The following is a 21,138-nucleotide window of genomic DNA, read 5'->3' as shown; positions in this document are numbered from 1 at the left end:
AGCAAAGGAGATCTACCTGGTTCCCATGGCAAGCTTTGATACATGTCAATCAAAGGTATTCATATTGTCATTTTCATGACAATGATCAGGTCTTGGCTTTCAGGCTGTACAGAGCTGGATATTTTATAAATCTTACTTATCAAAGAAATCTCTGCACAAATGCTGTACTAGATGCTAGTCTCTGCCTCCAGGAAACTCACTGACCAGTGGGAAAGGAGAGCATGTTTCCTCCACTCTGTGTCACTTCCTCACTACTTACTCAGTCCCTAACGCTTTGTGATCTGATTTCCCCCAACTTCTCAGCAGAAACACCTACTTCAGGTTAAGTCAGTCTAGACACCATATTGAATAGCTTCTACTTGGTTCTCATTTACTTTGCTCTATTCTGCAATATTTGAAATTATTGGACATCTTTTTGGTCATATATCTATTTTCTTTCTTAATCACTACGCTTTCCTCAGCACTTTCAGTGCAGGCTGACACAAGACACACACATACACACACACACACACACACACACACACAAACTCACTCACATCCATCTTTTTATTTTTCTCTTCCATTCATTGCCGTAACACTTTTCTCTATTAGTTTTTCTGACAAGTTTCTTTTACTTTCCCACTCTTTATCTGGCTTTCTTCCTTTTTTTTATCCTTAGTATGGTTATGCAGTGCATAACAATGTTTCAATCAGTGACTGAGTGACCACATATACAAGGGCAGTCCCATAAGATTATAATACTGTGTTTTTACTGCACCTTTTCTATGTTTAGATATATTTACATACACAAATACTTACCATTGTGTTACTATTGCCTACAGTATTCAGTAGAGTAACATGCTGTAAAGGTTTGTGGCCCAGGAATAATAGGCTGTACCATATAGCATAGGTTTGTAGTAGGCTACACCATCTAGCTTTGTGTAAGTTCATGCCATGATGTTCACATAACGACAAAATTGTTTAATGAAACATTTCTCACAACATAGCCTGTTCTTAAGTGATGCATGATGGCATGGGTTTCTGCTAAGGTTCTTCCTAGGATCTTTTGTCTCCTATTTAAATCCTCATTTTGTTGTTGACCTCATTGATTCTCATAGATAGAACCTTTATACATCTTATGGAAACAAAAGAGCACATGCAGTCTTTGGTAATAGTAAGTAGTTTGTGAAAGCCACAGCTTAGACCTGGAAAGCCTGAGAGTGCTGGAGGGAAGACTGCTGAGACAGGCAAGACCAGGTCCTGGGGAACTTCCGGGTCAGAATAAAGTCAGACCAAATCCTGTAGGCAAAAGAGAACAATTGAAGCATTGTCATCCATGGAATCGGGATCACATTGTATTGTTTGTTTTAGAAGGACCACAGTGCAGCAGAGTAGAGGATATTCAAAGCAAGAATGACAATTAGTTTCAACTAATGTTCAAACTACATAAACTGGCACTGTGTTGAAGAGGATTCTGAGGCTATGTTCATGCTAATGTAGAAAAAAAAAAACCTTAATTATGTATCCAGATATGACTGTTATCCCAGGAAGAACTTCCAAAAACCTGTGTGCTGTAATTGTATCACTTCCAAAAAGAATGCATTTGACTTCACCATGCAGTGTCTAGAAAATGTGAGGTGTATTGAGGAATCGATGGAAATACAAGTCAAGGAAAGATTCAGCTTCTAAGGAAATAAGATTTTTCTCTATTGTTAAGAAAAACTGGTTTTCAAGGGTACAGTAGTAGAGACATGCAGATCATGTGACAGGTATTTGCCATCAAAGGGCTGGTAAGTGAAGCAAGACCAGGAGAACGATGGGAGGAGTAGTCAGGAAGCTGTTGATGAATCCAAAATAGAAATGATGAAGTTCTAAATTAAGTTAATGTCCATGGTACTGGAGAGAAGAGGATGGATTTGAGTGATATTAAAGATGTAATTGAAATCATTGACAGAACCATGGGATCATTATAATTTAATTGGAAGGTTGAAGATGAAGTGCTTATAAAGAAAACAGAATAAATGGCTAGAGACATGGAGAAAACCCAGAGACAGTGGTGTCACAAAAAGCCAATTCTAGTTCAGGAAGAATGAAGAGTGTTGCATAGAGGTGAAGTAGGAGGTGACTGAAAGGTGTCTATTGAATTTCTGCTGCTAGGATAATTGACCCCAGCCAGAACAATTTCAGTGCACTAGGGGGAAGGGAAGCTAAGTTAACTAGCTTCATTTTCTCACCACTCATTCACCCCTTTCAAGAAAGCTAGGCTATAAAAACAAGGAAGGTGAAGCTATGACAAACTTAAGGTCATTTCACTTTTTGCTGTTGTTTTCCAGATGGTAAATGTATGAGCATGTTTACAGGTAAAAGAGCTCTACTTGGGAGGGGGAATACAGAAAATACAGGAGAGAGGTCCCTGCATTCTGCTGCTGGTAGCAAAAATGGGACAATTAGACTAGGAACAAGAAAGAAGGAAACAGGAAAGTGGGTGTGGATGCCAATCAATTTGTAAATGTGGGAAAGGAAGCGGAGGGAAACGAAATATGATAGACTTGTTTTGTTTAGTCAACCAGGCCTGTTTCCTGAGAGAGGTGGGATAGAAGACTTCAGAATAATCATGACATTCATACCATTATTATGGGAAAAATTATGTTTTGGTATGATTTACAAAGACATTCATTATTATTCATAATGAATAAAGGTGAATAGCAACAAGTAAAGGATTATTTTGAGCAGCTCTGAAGACCTACCTATGGTTTTCAAATGGAGTCAGTAGTTCTTATCCTTGCAAGTTCTCTCACTGTGATAAAATCTGTGCTTGGCTATTTGGGACAATACTAGAATGAGAGGCCTGCTTCTCCCCCTGATTCTTGGGTTTGGTGCCCTTGAGTGAGTGGGTGGAGGAAACACACAGATCATCGAATGAAGCTAATTATTTCTCAGTGAGTTACTGAAGGAAGCCTTGGGAACTTTGTCCACAAGGATGCCTCTTCTAACTTCATGTTCTTTTCATAGAATTATCCTATCAGATCCCTGTAGAGACTACTTATGAGGTGCTATCCACTGGCTGCCTAGCACCAAAACTGTATAATCAGCATGGATCTTCCACCCCATGCTATGAAGCTATGTTTTCTTTAGATGCCTCTAGAGTAAAAGCTTCAGTCCTTGGTTTGGTCCTGTTCTAATTGACGATCCATATCTTTCCCCAGTAAAAATCCATGAGTTTCCTCCTCATCTGTTTAATACCAGTAAGCAACTCCACCAGAGGACAGAAAGTCAATAGGCTGTTTCCAATAACTGACTCAGCATGCTCTATTTTGGATGTGATATGACTGGCTTCTAGAGCCATGAGCTATTGAACCACAACTGTGGTTTATAGATACTAAATGATGGGTTATTACCGATGACTGTAAATTTTCTATTTGACAGCCTTAAGGGGTACAGACCATGATGATTATTTATTTTTATGGATTGTGGCTGCTTAATTTTCTGAAGGCATAGGTCCCAATGGGTTGGCATTTTAATTATACACATACATGTGTGTGTATGATATATGTATGTATGTGTGTATGAACACACACACACACACACACACACAAAATTCAGCCATTAGAAAACTTGTTAGCTCCTGTATAAGAATAGCAGTGGGTTCATGTACCCTTTGATCAGAATGATGGGCAGCATGCCAGAACTGCCCACTTGGCCCTGCTTTTGTGACATAGATTTTGATACTGAAACAGAACAAGTTAAAGGCTTGTTCTAAATGGACAAAGCTCTCACAGAACTGGATACAGGCTCCTAAAACAGACTAATCCTTGCCTTTTTAGTGCAGTTGAAGAAGAAGCTGAATTTGAAAGATGTGTGTTATGCAGTGTTGAAGACAAGGCGAAATAGGCCAAAGATTTCTTCTTCCTTCAAGATGATTTCTGTTCTCGATGGAGTATAGTGTTCAGCAAAAGGACCTCCACCAAGTCTAGAAACTAATTTATGTCTGTTTCTGTAGAGTTTACATTATTTCTATTGCTTACACTTTAGAATGTTTATTTTTTGGGGACTAAGAGATTAAAAGAGTGTAAACTAAAATGGTTAAAAAAAAAAAAAAGAATTGCTCCTATAGATAAGGAATTGAGACTGTGATGAGAAGGTGGTGGGATTCCCTCTGTCTCATCACTGTCAGCCTTGTAGGGGCTGCTACAGTGAATGGAGTCTTGCTTTACCTTCTGATTTGGATTAATGATGGTTTGACTTAGTTTATAGGTCCACATGCCTTCATCCACAATAACAAAATCCTAAAAGCTCTGTGAGCAACAGTGGTTTTACAAACCAATGAAAAAATATATTTGGTGTCAAAATCTGATATCAATTGAGGTGAGATGATCTACAGTTTCAATGATCTCACTTAGTGTGAAGTATTTCCTCCAGAAATATTAGTGCTTGATGGTTACAGAGTCAGAGTGCTCCATCTCCACAATTTGGTTTGTTCTGGTCTATGTAATGTCTAAAATATGAAAAGAATCTGAATACATTACAGAATAACATCCTTTGCTTGTAAGTAGCTAAAACACTAATTGGGGAAATTTCTAAAAAATGTGATGCTTTCACAACAACGGTTTAATTTGGAGGAGAAAAATCAATTGTTACATAATTAAAAATCGGTTGTTGAAAGATTATTTTGGAGGCTGCAAGTTAACTAAATTTAACCTTTACACTACTTTCCCAAAATGGTGACATTGTGACTCTAGTTACAAAGAAAGCCACATAATAAAACATATCCATCCCCAAAGATTTCAAAATAAAAAATAGGAACCTGTACTTGTATCCATCCTTTCAAAATGTGAATGCTGTTCTCAACATTGAATGACATTTGGATGATCTTTTAACTTTTATTTTTCTATAATCCCGTGGCTTCTAAACTTTACTGCACATCAGAATCACTTGAGCATATTTATTTTTTTATTTTTTAAAAAATTATATGGGCCGGGCGCGGTGGCTCACGCTTGTAATTCCAGCACTTTGGGAGGCCGAGGTGGGCGGATCACTAGGTCAGGAGATCGATACCACAGTGAAACCCCGCCTCTACTAAAAAAAAAAAAAAGAAAAAAGAAAAAAATTAGCCAGGCATGGTGGGAGCCTGCAGTCCCAGCTACTGGGAGAGGCTGAAGCAAGAGAATGGCGTGAATCTGGGAGGCGGAGCTTGCAGTGAGCTGAGATGGCACCACTGCTCTGCAGCCTGGGGGACAGAGGGAGACTCGGTCTCAAAATAAATAAATAAATACGTAAATAAATAAATAAGTAAAAATAAAAATAAATTATATGGAAGGCTTGTATGCCATCCTTGAGCAGCGGTCATGCAAATCTTCTCTGTATTGTTCCAGTTTTAGTGTATGCTCTGCCAAAGCCAGCACATCTTTAAAAATACTCAATACTCTGCCTCGGGCTCCCAAAATGCTGGGATTACAGGCATGAGCCTTCAAGACCAGCCTGGCCAACATGGTGAAATCCGTCTCTACTAAAAATACAAAATTAGCTTGGCGTGGTGGCTCACGCCTATAATCCCAGCTACTCGGGAGGCTGAGGCAGGAGAATCGCTTGAACCCCGGAGGTGGAGGTTGCAGTGAGCCAAGATCAAGATTGTACCACCGCACTTCAGCCTAGGCAACAAGAGTGAAACTCTGTCTCAGTTAAAAAATAAAACAAAACAAAGCAAAAACTAAAGTCTGGGGTACCTTCCCCAAACATTGTGATTTAATTAAGATGGGATGTGACTGGGCATCAGGGTTAAAATGTCTTCAAGGGATTCAGTGTATAGCAAAGTTGGGGGATTCCTGTTTTTAACCTGTAGCAGAGTTACTTCTGGTGACATGTACCTCAAAAGAGCAAGTTTAGACACACTGAGGAATGTTTTCTGACACTTGAATTAAATTATATTGCACAGATACCATGCTTGTGTGAGAACACCACAAGCTACTTTGCTTTGTGATGGGTTTTCCATTTGTTGTTTGTTTTTCACATGGGGCTTTCTTTGTAACTACAGTCACAGTGTCACCATTTTATATCATGACAGCATAAAGACCTTTAATTTTCCACCCTAATTATACACTTGATATTTGTGTAATTTGGGGAAAGTAGTGTAATGCTTAGATGTAGTTACTTATAGCCTCCAAAATAATCTTTCAACAACCAACTGATATTTATTTATATAACAACTAATTTTTCTCCTCTAAATTAAATGACTGTTTTGAAAGCATCATATTTCTTTAAGAAATTTGCCCAAAGAGTGTTTTAGCTATTTACAAACAAAGGATGTTATTTTGTAATATATTCTCAGCTGAACTGTCTCCAATTTAGGTTGTGAGCACTTATAAATAAGAAAAGGAAAATGATCAAATAAAAGCAAAAGTTTCCAGGAAGACTGGAGGTAAGTGTGATTTCTATTTGGTTTCAGATTCTATATCCTATTTATTCACTTGTACAAACTTAATAATTTCAGAATTAGTGCCTTCCCAGATGCATGTAATTTATGCCAACTTTATGAAGACACAGGAGAGGTTTGATTAAGTGTCTAGAACATGCTGGATTTCAACAATGAGATAAATAGCTTTTTCAGGGTTAAAAATGGGAATATAAAAGCACATAGATTCTTAACGTTGCAAAGAAATTGAGAAAAATTTAAATGTTTTTCAACTGATGCAGAAGGAAACGTCTCCTAGTTGGTGATTGAGTTATAATGTAGCAAATTCACTTCAGTTTATGGAAAATGTTTTTTTATTGTTAAAGAAGGCAAATAAATTAGTGATAAGCTTTGTCAGCAGGGAGCCTGCAGCAGTCATTTTCCCAAGGGAAAAACGACTAAAAAGTATGCATTTAGTATTTGTCACAACTTAAAAGAAAATAACTTGCATTCACCACTGTCTATGTGGCTAGTTCTGTTACTGGAGCTTCAAAATGAGAATTTGTTTTCATAAACAGATGCTGTTTTTCTCAGCATCTTGCATTGCTAGCATCCAAACAATTAAGGTACAGCCAGCTCCAGAATTTGTGAAGCAATATAGTGAGAAGCACACCTTTATTAAGCATTATTTAAAAGATGGTTTTTTTGTTTGTTTGTTTGTTTGTTTGTTTTACCTGTTTTGCTCATCTAGAAACTGGAATCCTGACTGCAGTTGTCTGTCAATAGGAGGCTACTGAGAAGAGAGAGAAAATTCTGATAATTGGGGCATATCTTTTATTTGAGAGATCATAATAAGCAAACAAGGATTATCTGAGATGACCAGGTCCATACTGTGGAGTGAACTATTAAGTTAACTCTAAGTATGCTAAAGAATAAATATATATTTAGAATTGCAAGTGGTATGCTTGTGGTACCATTTAGCATCAGTGTTAGCGTCACGTCTTGCCTCACTAGGGAGCTGTTAAACCACCACTGGAGTATGAGAGAGAAATGTTATTTATGCCCTAAGCCAATGGAAATCCTCTTTTGTTGTAATGGTCTTAGTATGGGACACTTTGTCTTGGACTCTGCTGATCCTTCTCTGTGCCCTAAGCTTGCCTGCCCTGGAATAATTGCTTCCTTGTATTTAGGCTTATGAACCATTTGCAGAGAATGCTGTCTCTGTCTGTAGTTGCTCATAATTCACACTTCATCAGCTTTCTGAATCTACAGCTGCTGCTATTTCTAATGGCTATTACACAGATCCAGGCAAAGCAGAGAGCTAAAGTTTGAAATTTTTCTCTATGTCACAGTCTGCTATGCTGGGAAGAATTTCTTTCTATCCATAGTGTGCTCTTGTTCTCAGGGCTTGGTCTATCACTCTCCCTACCCCATCCCACCCTGAGCTGCACTTACAGCATAAAAGCCTTTTGCCTTCAGCTTCAGGAGAAATGTGTAGGCAGTCATGGTGGAATGGAAAACTGCCAGTCTTCGTAGATTTTTTTTTCAAGAAATACTCCCCTACAGGGCATAGTAACTCTAGAGCATTCTCAAATATACCATACACACCTCCTACTCAACCCATGACAAACAAACAGAATCAATTCAGGATTTCTGGTTTGTTAATTGATCAATTTCACTCTGCCTTCTGAGTGAGAAAGAGTAGTAGAGACGATAAGATTCTGAGGGTGAAGAACTCAATATCCAAATGAGTTCAATGTTTATCTTTACTTTGACTTATTGTATTTTATTTATTTTTTATCTACCTCAAGTCCAGTCACTAGCAATCTTGCTATTTTATTCATTCAGGACACATCAATGAGGTTTCATATGGGGCCAGACATCATGTCAGTTGCTGGGAATAAAACATGACCAGGATGCTCTTCTGCCCCCAGGTGTCTTCACTCATGGTCTACATGCATCTTTTTATTGCAGCTCAGTTTCTAGCTGTGCACCTTCAGGTGTAGTCGCACAAGGCCATCTTCTTTGGAGAACATCCTACTCAAGGGCATCTATCACTTGGTCCTGGTGCAGCTCCCAGAACCCCAAAGCTCCCTTATACTAAGAGTGGTTCTCAGTTCCAAATGTGTATGCCCTGTATCTCCCCAAAGAAGACATCAGTACATTCATAAAAGACAATTTTGGTTTCTTCCATTACTTTTAAAGTTTTTTTTTTTTTTTCATATGAAAGAGATCTGATAGGGGAGATAATCTGGCAGTACATTTTTCTTGAAAGCAAGCAAAGAAAGAAGGAAAGAAAAACAGAAACATTGCATAGACGTCAATGCAGCGTTGGATGCATGGGGGAGGGGCCCCTTAATAGATATTAAGTTAAATTCGGCTGAATTAAAACCTGAGTAGAGCTGTGTGTTTTGTGAAGTCTCCCTGCCTTGTGAGTAGACCTATTTAATTGAGAATAGCTATTTCTTTCTAGATGTCCTGGAACATATTGTGTTGTTTACTCACACACCTTTTAACATTTCCACCTTTCCAGATTATGTAGTTACAAAACTAGATCCACAAGTAGTCAGTGTCTGCATTAGTTTGTTCTCACACTGCTTTAAATAATTACCTGAGACTGGGTAGTTTATAAAGAAAAGAGGTTTGATTGACTCGCGGTTCCACAGGCTGAACAGGAGGCATGACTGGGAGGCTTCCAGAAACTTACAATCATGGCGAGAGGTGAAGGGGAAGTAGGCGCATCTTACCATGGCAGAGCAGGAGAAGGAGAGAGTGAAAAAGTAAGTGCTACACGGTAGAACTCCATCACAAGAGCAGCAAGGGAGAAGTCCGCTCCGGTGATTCAATCACCTCCCACCAGGCCCTCCTGCAACATGTGGGGATTTCAATGCAACATGATATTTGGGTGGGTACACAGAGCCAAACCATATCAGTATCATTACTCTGTGTCTATACCAATATTTGACTCCATACTTTACCAGAATGAAAATGTGGATGGGAGGACAGGAAGGCATCCAAGGTAGATCTTGGCAGTAGGACTCAACACCCCAGTAATGGCGGATGGGAATGCTAGTGTCCAGGCTCTCATTCTAACCCTGAGATCACACCAGGCGTGCTTCAGAGCTGAGGGAAATGTGATGGGTATGACAGAACTTCACAATAATGTCTCCTTCATTCGAATTCTCCTTATCTACTTAATAATGTTCCCATATCTAAACATTACGCTACCTAAAATGTATGACAAAAATTGACGTTAGTGGTTGTTATTTTATCTTGGATTTTTGTGGAATTTTTTGCTTAACATAGCAATGGTAACTATAACCCAAGCATTTCTTTGGGACTTAATGACTAGATGGGGTAATTGAGAATGAGTAGTTGAGCAAGTGACAGACATATCATACGCCACCATCATGATGGCTTAAATGGCTTTTTTTGGAGGCAACAGGGTCTCACTCTCTTACCCACGCTGGAGTGCAGTGATGCCCTCATGGCTCACTGCAGCCTCAACTTCCCCAGGCTCAGGTGATTATCTCGCCTCAGTTTTCATACTTTTAGTAGAGATGAGGTTTCACCATGTTGTCCAGGCTGGTCTCAAAGTCCTAGCCTCAAGAAATCCTCCTGCTTCCGTCTCCCAAAGTGCTGGGATTACAGGCATGAGCCACCATGCCCAGCCTCATGACCTCATTTTAACTTGCATACCTCTGTAACAACACTGTTTCTAAACAGGGTCATATTCTGGGATGCCAGATTTAAGATTTCAACATATCTTTTTTTGGGTGGGGGGATACAATTCAGCCCGCAACATCACATCTCCACCATTCTGGGTCCCCATCCTCAGTGTGATGTACCTGATTAGGTCATAGGCACAATCTTAAAGTGCAAGACAAGGTTATTCAATTCTGTGGGTCTCTGTGGAAAGGGACATTAGCAAGTCAGTGGGCCGGCAATGCGTTCTCCTTCCCTCTCATCTGGTGAGGCCCTCCCTAGAAGATGGAGCGCCCAGGACAAAGCAGTATTTGATCTTATTCCTAGATCATGTTTATCCATGTGAACACATGCAACTCCCTCTACAGACACACACACACACACACACGTTTGAGGAAACTGTGTTAAAATAAGTATCCAGGGAAACCCCTGAAAAGAAATAGCAAGAAATAATACCAGTGTGCATGCTCTATATGAATAAGAAGTGCCTTTTCAGGAGCGCCTACCTAGTAGTTATACAAGTTCTGTAGTTGAGAACTGTGTCTTTTTGTACACAAGCTGGCAGATTCTCCTCTTCCTCTTTCACTGACTACACAGCTCTCTAATGACCTAGGCCTCGCTCCAGGTTGGGAAGCCTCTCAGTTAGTTGGGCTCACAGAGGAGCTATTGGTGATAATAACAGCCCTTCTTAAGGATGACAGTTTAAAAAATTTTTATGAGTACATAGTAGGTGTGCATATTTATCAGGTACATGAGATATTTTGACATGGACATACAATGCGTAATAATCACATCGGGGAAATGAAGTATAGGGATGACAGTTTTGGCAAGGCTAATATAAGCCTACAACTCTGAGTGCAGCAACTGGAAAGCTGGAAAGAACAACAGAGTAAATCCTGGGCTGTTATTGCTGATTTGGTTTTCTTTCAAATGCAAAAGTTCCAATAAATGGGTAATGAAGAATACCAAAATCGGCTAATAAGCCACCTGTATACCAAAGATAATACATGTAATATGCATAGAAATCAAAGTTTTCCCTCAGGTAGAAATTAAATTTTAAAAGAAGAGCTGGAAATTTTTGATAAATAATGATCCATGAACATACCTTTCAAAAGGTATGTTCTTTTAAATATTTGTGTGCCCACGTTGCACGCAGGGAAGGTAATGTTTGAAGTTGTAACTCTGTCTGCCTTACTCTGGTATGTAACAGACCCAGCAGTCCTTTACAGGAGGTGGGTTTCCTCTGTTTTGTGCTTGTTAGACCTAGCCACAAGCTGATCTTTTACAGGGATGCAGAAAATGGCTGAACCTGAGGAGACACCTGGTGGAGAATGGAAGCATTCTTCTCTCTGGGCAAGGTACACTTATTTCTTTTTATCCGTAATATTTCAGATGACAAGAGAGCAAGACAGTGTCACAGGATCTTTGTATTTGCTTCTTAGCAGTCTAGAGATGTGAAGCAATTATACAAGAAGTAAAAAAGATGTTGTGCTAATTTAGCCTTCCTACTAGTACAGCTCATACTCAATGAGTTTAATTATTTCCAACATTTATTTATTTATTCACTCATCTGTGCATACAGATGCACCAGGGGAAGAGAGGTCTTGGTTCCTGTGTGCAGTTCATGCTGAGCTATGGAGGCAAGACATACAGTCCTCAAGAGTGGGGATTAAGGGTATAATTGAGTGAGATTAGACCACATCAGAATGCTAAGTTCCAGGTAAGCAGAGAACTGATGAATTAGGGGAGCTCTCAAAATCGGGGATTAGAAGAGGGGTGCTCAATCAGTAGAAGATTCGGTTGAGCTGAGAGGGAGAAACAGGCACTACATCAGAGTATATGGAGAAAGAAAATCAAGTGTAGGAACAGTTGGTGGACAGGACACTGGATTATCTGTCACAGAGGGCTATGTTTGGGAATCATGAGAGATATATTGGACTAGATAAGGTACAGCTTACTAAAAGAAAGTTTCTTGGCTGAGTGCAGTGGCTCACTCCCATAATCCCACCACTTTGGGAGGCCAAGGCAGGTGGATCATTTGAGGTCAGGAGTTTGAGACCAGTCTGGCCAACATGGTGAAATCCTGTCTCTACTAAAAATACAAAAAATTAGCCTGTGGTGGTGGTGCGCACCTATAATCCTAGCTACTCAGGGGGGTGAGGCAGGAGAATCGATTGAACCCAGGAGGCAAAGGTTGCAGTGAGCCGAGATCACACCACTGCACTCCAGCTTGTGCAACATAGCGAGACTCCATCTCAAAAAAAAAAAAAAAAAAAAGAAAGAAAGTTTAAAAACTGTCTACCCACAGATATGTTTAGGAGGAGATCTGGCTGGCATTATAGAATGTCAACAATTTTTAAGGCAAGAGGAATGATTGCTTCTGTGTCTCAGTTCCTAACTATCTGTGTAGTTTTTGGCAATGTGTTAGTTAGTGCTGCAAAACTAAGCCAAAACTCAGTGGCTGCAATGACCAACCAATTCCTACTCTTCACAGGTCTGGTCAGCTGATCGCAGTTGGGTTTAGCCAGGGTGGCTGTGCTGCATGTCCTTCTCATCCTGTTCCTGGGACCCATGGATCAGCCTGGGCATGTCCTCCTCATGGTGGGTGTGGAGGGTCAAGAGCATAAACGGAAACATGCAAGTTGCTTTGAGGCTGGAACTCAGAATCATTGCTTCCCTCTTGTTCTGATGGCCAATGCAAGCGATAAATCCAGCGTCCCAGTCAAGGAGTCAGGTAATATTCCCCACTCCTTATGTGACAAATGACAGTCCCATGGTAAAGAGGATGGATAGAAAAGAGTGAGAAACTTAGCCAGGCATGCCATCTACCACAGGCAATTCTCTTATATTCCCAGACATATTTTCCTCATTTCTAAAACAGGATAATAATCCATTTTTCAAAACAAGACATACAAATAGCCAACAGGCATGTAAAAAAATTTTCAACATCACTAGTCATCAGCAAAATACAAATTAAAACCACAATGAGATATCTCACACCAGTCAGAGTGGTTATTATTAAAGTAAAAATATAACAGATGTTGGCAAGGATGTGGAGAAAAGGGAATGCTTATAAACAGTTGGTGGAAATAAAAATTAGTACAACCTCTATGGAAAACAGTATGAAGATTTCTCAAAGTACTGAAAATAGAACCACCATTTGATCCAGCAATCCCACTTTTGGGCATCTACCCAAAAGAAAAATAATTATATAAAAAGATACCTACATTCTTATGTTTCTCTCAGCACTGTTCATGACAGCAAAAACATGGAATCAACCTAAGTGCTCATTAACAAAGGATTGAATAAAATGGCATGTATACACCATGATATACTACTCAGCCATGAAAAATGAAATTATGTTTTTTTTACAGCAACCCGCAAGAAATTGCAGGCCATTATCTTGAGTGAAATAACTCACAAACAGAAAGTCATATGCCACATGTAGATGACTCACTTATAAGTGGGAGCTAAGTAATGTGTTCACATGGACATAGAGAATAGAATAATAGGCACTGGAGAACTGAAAAGGTGGGAGGGTCAGAAAGGGGGTGAATGATAAGAAATTACTTAATGGGTACCAAGGGCACTGTTTGGATGATTACACTACAATCCCAGACTTCTCCACTACACAATATATCCATGTAACAAAACTGCACTTATATCCCCTAAATCTATCAAAATAAAAAATATGTAAAAATAAATAAAATAAAAGATATTCATAGTATCTGTCCCTTCACCTCAGTCATAATCAAGGTAAATATAAAACTTAGTGTATGTGGATGTTTTTGCTCAGTAGTAAGGCATAAGGCAACGTAAGGAATAATTTTTTTTGCATGTGCTTATATTCTCTCCCGATAGCAGAAATGAAATTCCTGTAATGGCCTCCTTTCCCTAAGCCTCCAATGCCGTCCCCTAACCTCTGGCATGAGATTCTGCATAGATTGTCCTCCCTGATAAATGCTTCCTGAAGAAGTGTAGAATGGAAGTTTCTACAGTGACCTTGAATGTATCCAGATAAACAATTTAGAAAAATAAAACCCTTACATGTTGCTGATGTTTTCTGATAAGGGTGAAGACAATGGGGGAGAGGCCCCATTGATCAGAGAAGTCTTCTGCGAGCTCTTCTTTCCCCACAGCATGTTTCCACTCTGCTCATTTCACACACTCCTGTCACTTTTAAGCCCAAAGCATCAGTGGCTAAGAGAGTTAGCCTGGGTTCCAGAACTGGACAAATGAAACGATGCTACCTAAAACTGATGTAGAATCTTTATCTTTTTAGCATTAGGCTTCAGCTAAAAGTAAGTTAATCTGCCATAAGTGTTCAGAATATTGTTCTGAGTTGAGAATATTGTTCTAAACATGTTCACATACTTGTTCAGAGTTACTAGTTTGTTAAAAACAAACAAACAAACAAACAACTATTGACTCCCTGGGGTAAATAATATAGAACTCAGCAACCTATAGGATATATTGGTGATTCCAATGGGGACAGTGGTGGAAGAGACAGAGTTTTGCCTATCCGTACTATGATTTTTAAAAACACTTTAAATCTTTAATATATTAAGTAGCAAGGAAAATATTTTATTTATGATAACTAAATAATATTTACAACAACTTTATGGGTCCATATATCTACATTTGTATATCAAAGTATTTTTAAAAATGAAAATCATTTGTATCATTAAAATAATGTATAGAGACGTAATCAAAGACCAAATACATCTTGGGCCATAATTTTACCACTTCTAAATTCTTATTTTCAAAAAAACATTAAGGATAATTTAACTCACTAGTCCTTTCCAACATGTTCTAATCAACTTGTCACATAGTAAAACTCAGTTGCCACCATACTAACTTAGGCTTAGGGATTTGTAAGGGTAACAAATATTTTAGAAACTTAAAACATAACCTTTTTGTTGAAATTTTATTTTTTTATTTTTTTTATTTTTTTTGAGACGGAGTCTCACTCTGTCGCCCAGGCTGGAGTGTAGTGGCCGGATCTCAGCTCACTGCAAGCTCCGCCTCCTGGGTTTATGCCATTCTCCTGCCTCAGCCTCCTGAGTAGCTGGGACTACAGGCGCCCGCCACCGCGCCCGGCTAGTTTTTTTGTATTTTTTAGTAGAGACGGGGTTTCACCATGTAAGCCAGGATGGTCTCGATCTCCCGACCTCGTGATCCACCCGTCTCGGCCTCCCAAAGTGCTGGGATTACAGGCGTGAGCCACCGCGCCCGGCCTGAAATTTTATTTTTGCTTAGAATGCAAAAGAAGAAAACAAGGAGTTTCATTTTTTTTGCCTGCTAAAAGTATTTGGGTAAACTTAGGTTTAAGATGGATCTTCTTTTAAAGATTTTAAATACATTTCTGAAAAGGCACTGATATGACTTCCAGTTCTGAATGCCATGGTTATTTTCCCAGATTGTAGTGTTTTTTTGCTGTTGTTGGTTTTGTTTTGTTTTTTTCTTGAGACAGGGTTTCGTTCTGCCAGTCTGCAGTCCAGGCTAAAGTGCAGTGGTGAGATCATAGCTCACTGCAGCCTTAGCCTCCTGGGTAGCTGGGACTACCGGTGAGCACCACCATGCCCGACTAATTCTTTTAAAAAAAAAATTGTACAGATGAGGTCTCAGTATGTTATTCAGGCTGGTCTTGAACTTCTGGCCTCAAAGACTCCTCCTGCCTTGGTCTCCCATAGCACTACATTACTGGTATGAGCCATCATGCCTGGCCTCCCTAGATTGTTTTTAGGCAGATATGTAAAGCAGGAGATTGGTGGATATGAATATACTCTGACATTTGAAAGATGAAAGAAGTGACCAAGCTGATTCAGAATTAAAGTCTGTACGAAGACCAAGCCATGCAGAGTAAAAGAGGTAAAAGTGGTAAAAGAGGAAACAGTCAGGAGAAAGAGGCACATCATGATCCTTTCCCACTGTTAGGGACTGAATCTAAAGGCATGCTAATGTTAAGCTTCAAAATGGTGTGCTTCTGCTGTAAAATTGCAGCTAAGTCTTTTCAAGGTAGCAATACCATTCAGGTTGCTCAAATGTTTTCATTGGATTAAAATAAAAACTTTTGGAAACAAATCTATTTACAAAGTCCATGCAACCCTTCAGATGTGTGTGTTTTTTCTCTCCCTAGCTTTCTTTTTCTTTGAAAAGCAGTGCCTTGCAGCTCCTTTTTCTCAGACAGAAAAAAAAAAAAAAAAAAATCAATGATCAACAACAGTCCAGTACTTAAGAACAACCTAGAAATAACAAATCAGTCTGTGTGTGCGACAGAAAAGGAGAGTGTATGTGGTAAGGAAAGCAGCTACCGTTTCAGACTTCCACGGGGCAATGATAAGAAACAGCGGGCAGCCGGTCAGAGGCCCTCCTCAGTTCCCAGATGGTGCGGGGACCAGGCCCAGACACTCCTCAGGTCTCAATCTCTTGACCTCGTGATCCACCTGCCTCGGCCTCCCAAAGTGCTGGGATTACAGGTGTGAGCCACCGTGCCCGCCCTGCCATGTCTTCTTTCTCCTCCCAAGTGGCTGTTTTCGCCTCCTGGATTTTGATGTTCTACTTAATACCCCCATGTTCTTAACCATGTTGCCCTGTGGGAGGCGTCTTTCCCTTTGGGAAGCCTGAGGCAGCTCCAACAGTCCCTCAGGAGATAGGCAGGGAAGCTTAGCAGGTGGGGACAGCTCGTCTCTATCCCACCTCAATTGCAGGGGAGGGGGCGGTGGCAGCGGCAGCGGTGGTCCTGACAGTTTTCTTTTGCAGGACCTGTGGCTGACAGCTCTGGGTGGAGAAGAGCTACTTGATGCAAGAGCTGCAGGATCCTTGTGCTGTAACTCCTTCCCCACCATCAGCTAGCCTGGAGAGCTAGGCAGGTGGTCTTTATCCAGCACCTTCAAGGCCGCCTTATCTGGACACAGGAAGCAGCGCGGAACTGGGGCAGGGAGCACTGTTGGAACTGGGTAAGGCTTCCCAAAGGGAAGGACGCCTCCAGCAGGGCTGTGTGAGCTGGCGACTCCACGCCCTTGGAGTAGAAACTCACTGCATGCACCTGGACCTTGTCAGTCTGATTCTTTTCTGTCAAGCCCTTGAGATGGACATTTCCCTCCAAGGGCCTGGGACTGCACCAGGAGGAAGTGAGGTTTCCTTGAGTCTCCAGGGGCCTAGAGGTGGAGGCTGCATCCCCATTGCTACAGGGGCACCTTTTATTGTCCTCCTGCCCCTGGGTCTCTACCTGATCCACCTCCAGTGGTTCTTGGGGCTCTTCTTCTGCCCTCACCTCTGTCTTTGGAAGCCTGGCTGGGATCGGGGTCAGATTCCAAGACCTGATCACCTGCTCATCTAGCGAAGGCAGTCGGAGGTTAAGCTTGCGTCTGAGGCTAGGGAGCCTCACGGGGCTGAGGTGTCTGAACATCATGAAGTTACGAGCAGACAGCATGGGTTTCTTCCTTGAGGGGTTCTTCCAGACCATAGAAGCCAGAACCTCCAGTGCCCGTGTTCGGAAGGAGAAGACACAGCTTTGTAGGGGCGCCATCGCACCTGGCTGGAAAAGAAGGCCCAGGACCTCTCAGAGGGTAGAAGAGGAATTGGGAAGAGTACAGGGTTCACGGGACAGGCACAGGCGCAGGAGCGGAGGGGGGAGCCCTGCCAGCTGGGAAGGCCTCACCGACAAGACAAGCATATTGCCAATGGCATTGCCGGGACCTGTGGAGGAACCAGGAACAAAATATGCTTAGACAAGCACGTTGCCTATTGCGTGGCCGAGACCTGCGGTGGAATCTTGGGAGGTCTAGGCGGGTGGATCACGAGGTCAAGAGATCAAGACCATCCTGGCTAATATGGTGAAACCCCGTCTCTACTAAAAATACAAAAAAAAATTAGCCGGGCATGGTGGCGGGCGCCTGTAGTCCCAGCTACTCAGGAGGCTGAGGAAGGAGAATGGCGGGAACCCGGGAGGCGGAGCTTGCAGTGAGCAGAAAGCACGCCGGTGCACTCCAGCCTGGGCGACAGAGCGAGATTCCGTGTCAAAAAAAAAAAAAAAAGTTAGAAGCGCAAGTTGCCTATGGCGTGGCCGGGACCTGCAGTGGAACCAGGAACAAAATATGCTTAGTGAATTGCCCATTTTGAGAGAGTTGTGCACGGACGAAACTGAGGGTCAGAAACGGAGAGGATACTCCTTAATCACCCGCTTCTCTGTGGCCTGCGCACGCTGGGCACCTGGGACATCACAATGGGGCTGGTAGTAGAGCCAGGGTGTGGAGGAGTGCGCAGGAGCCCAGTGAGGGCACCTAGGAGAGGAGTCAAAGGACAAAGGGCTAGGCCCCTCCACCGGGCCAGCTGGACTCCAGCCTCAGGGACGCCCTGCTCCTGGGGTTAGGTGTGTGGCCCTGGATGGGCCCCGCTGTGGGGCTGTGGGGGGTGCAGGGCTGATCCACCAGAGCGCTTCCCGCCTGGCTCCTGGCCTAGGCGCTGGCTAGCACGCAGTGGACCTGTCTTGGCCGGCCCTTTCCCCTGGGTTACAGGGTCAGAACCTGCTGGAAGCACAGCACAGGACCAGTCAGATCCCACCAGGCTCCCCTGGCGCCTCTCCAGTGCCTCTGTGCCGCCTGGAGCCAGGTCTGCCTTCTCCGTAGCCGCTCTGGCCTCCAGAGCCGCCAGCCTGGCTGTGCAGTTTTCCAAGTGGAGGACATGGCGCCCTAACCTGACTGGATGCTGCCCTTTACCACATCCCTTCCTGGCAGGCAAGATCTCCACTTCTTTTTACAAATTTGCCGAAACCGTTCCTCAGGTCATTCAGGTGGTCATGGCCCAGCCACTCTGCGATTCCACAGCTGGCACTCTGTCCTGTGTGCCTCCTGATCATGGATACAGGATGTATTCTTATTTTTTCCTGCAGTCCTGGGGTACTTAGCACTGTGGCATATCTGTAATAAGCACATGCACACCTAGAAGGAGGTCTTCAACATGTAAGTTGACCATGGTCCACTCTAGGCTCCAGTCCTCTACAAGAATGTAGGGCAGGGACTACCAGTTGTCAGCACAGCACCATCCCACGTTGCTCTTCCAATGGAGCCTTTCAGCCCAGATATTCTTCTTTGTCTGGTGGGAAGGATCCAGGTATGTAAAGATTATGTTCTAGATCAGCTTTGGTCTATCCTAAAAGAAATTCACCAGTGGATTTTTCCATAAAGATAAAATTCAGTTTCTCTGGTCTTCCTAGAATGTGTCTAGAAAGGAAGTACATTATTTATTTACAAGTTAATAACAATAATACAAGTGGGTTAATGTTTTGGACTAAAATGTGACCAACATAATTTGGTCATTGTGAGCATGCCAGCTCGGTCCACTCTTCCCCACACATTATGATATCCTAAATATAACTCTAGATTTTCTTATCTCCAAGAGAAGGACATACTCTTGGGTGTCTGGACTAGTGAAACATGTATGAAAAAACATTTGGCCACTTTACATCTTTTTATTGGAGAATTGGAACCATCTATATTCAAAGATATTATTAAAAGGCAAGAAGTTAAAAAAAAAAAAAAGAAACAGTGTAGAAAACATGTTGGGAAAAGGTGAGGGAAAGCACCAATTCTACCTAAAATTATGAAAACCCTAGAGTTTGTATTTAGCTAGCTTCCTCCCACCTTCTTTGTGTGGCCAGCTCTGCTGTCTTCCTCACCTTGCTGACACTGAGCAGATCTATGTGTCTCTTTGCTGCTGCACAGGGACGCAGGATCAGTCAGTAACAAGATCAGAGGTAGCAACAGTGGATGCCTGACTTGGGGTTCATTGAGTATGAGTGGCTAAAAGCTAAGGCTTTACAGCAAGCAGCAAAACAACTCAAACTTCTTGCAGGTAACAAAAGACGATAGATCTGGAAGTCAAATAGCTGTGATTTCTAATCCAGACTTCCTAGCATGGCCTTAGAGAAGTGTCTAACTCTTCGTATCCATTTTTCTCATCTAGAAGAGCACAAGAAATGAAGACTTAGCACAAACATATTATTGTGACAATTACATCAGGTAAGCCATAGAAATGACCTAACACGATGGCTTAAACATAGTAGGCACTTATACACCTGATCTAAGTGGTATTAGGAAAACAGGGGGTGCTCTTTGCTATACTAATTATTCATATGAGGATTTAGAGCCTGCTAAAGGCAATGGTAGCATGTGGATTTGAGTGTAACTCTGAGTGATTGACAACATCTACCTGGAGAACTGGGATGGGAACGATTTTGAGAAAGGCTCAGCAAGAAATAATGTGGTGTTTTGAGTGAGAAAAGAGAGAATGGGGCCAAATATGCCAAATACGCTATTTCACAGTAAGCACCAATAGACAAATACAAATAAGTAAAAATAATACACATATCTGATCTTCAAGGACCACATGACCTAGCAGGCAATAAACACCAATAAACTGTCTGAGTGCAGTGGACAGGAGCTCAAGACTAGCCAGGGCAACACAGTGAGACTCCATCTCTACAAAACAATGTGTGTGTGTGTGTGTGTGTGTGTGTATTAGCCAGGCATGGTGGTGCACACCTGTAGTCCCAGCTACTTGGGAGGCAGAGGTGGGAGATCACTTGAGCCTGGGGGGTGTCCAGGCTGCAGTCAGCTATGATCATACCACTACACTCCAGCCTGGGTGACAAAGCAAGACGTTATTTCCAAGCAAACGAACAAACAGCCAACTAAGTATTATAAAAGCTATCATACTTTCTAGTACCTGAATAATCTGGGCAGATACTGTTGGCATGCTAATCACACAAGGGAGTGTCACTGAAAGCTTCCTAAACGTTCAATGACAAATAGCCATGTGGAAGGCAGAAGGAAAGTAGCAGGTATTCCTCTAAGACAGAACAACACCGTCAAAGGCAGAGTCAGGTAAAACTTCACTCTGGAGGTTAAGAGTATGTAAATTTAGATAAGAATATTTTTACAGGGAATTGGCTGGAGAGGAAATGGTTGAGATAGGGAGGTCTGTGTACCACATTCAGCTCTACTAAGGTACTTCATTGACTTGACTTGGGCTACGCGGGAAGGATCAATCCAGTTCATAGCTCC

At 41.8% G+C, this 21,138-nt stretch overlaps 1 pseudogene; it reads right to left on the bottom strand.

The window, feature by feature from the left end:
- Nucleotides 1-16,545: 16,545 nt before the first annotated feature.
- LOC105525213 lies at nt 16,546-18,191 on the bottom strand (annotated as a pseudogene).
- Nucleotides 18,192-21,138: the final 2,947 nt, after the last annotated feature.

Source organism: Colobus angolensis, unplaced genomic scaffold (genome assembly GCF_000951035.1).
Source record: "Colobus angolensis palliatus isolate OR3802 unplaced genomic scaffold, Cang.pa_1.0 Scaffold52, whole genome shotgun sequence".
In the NCBI taxonomy this organism is placed as follows: domain Eukaryota; kingdom Metazoa; phylum Chordata; class Mammalia; order Primates; family Cercopithecidae; genus Colobus; species Colobus angolensis.
This window is presented reverse-complemented; position numbering and strand designations above follow the sequence as displayed.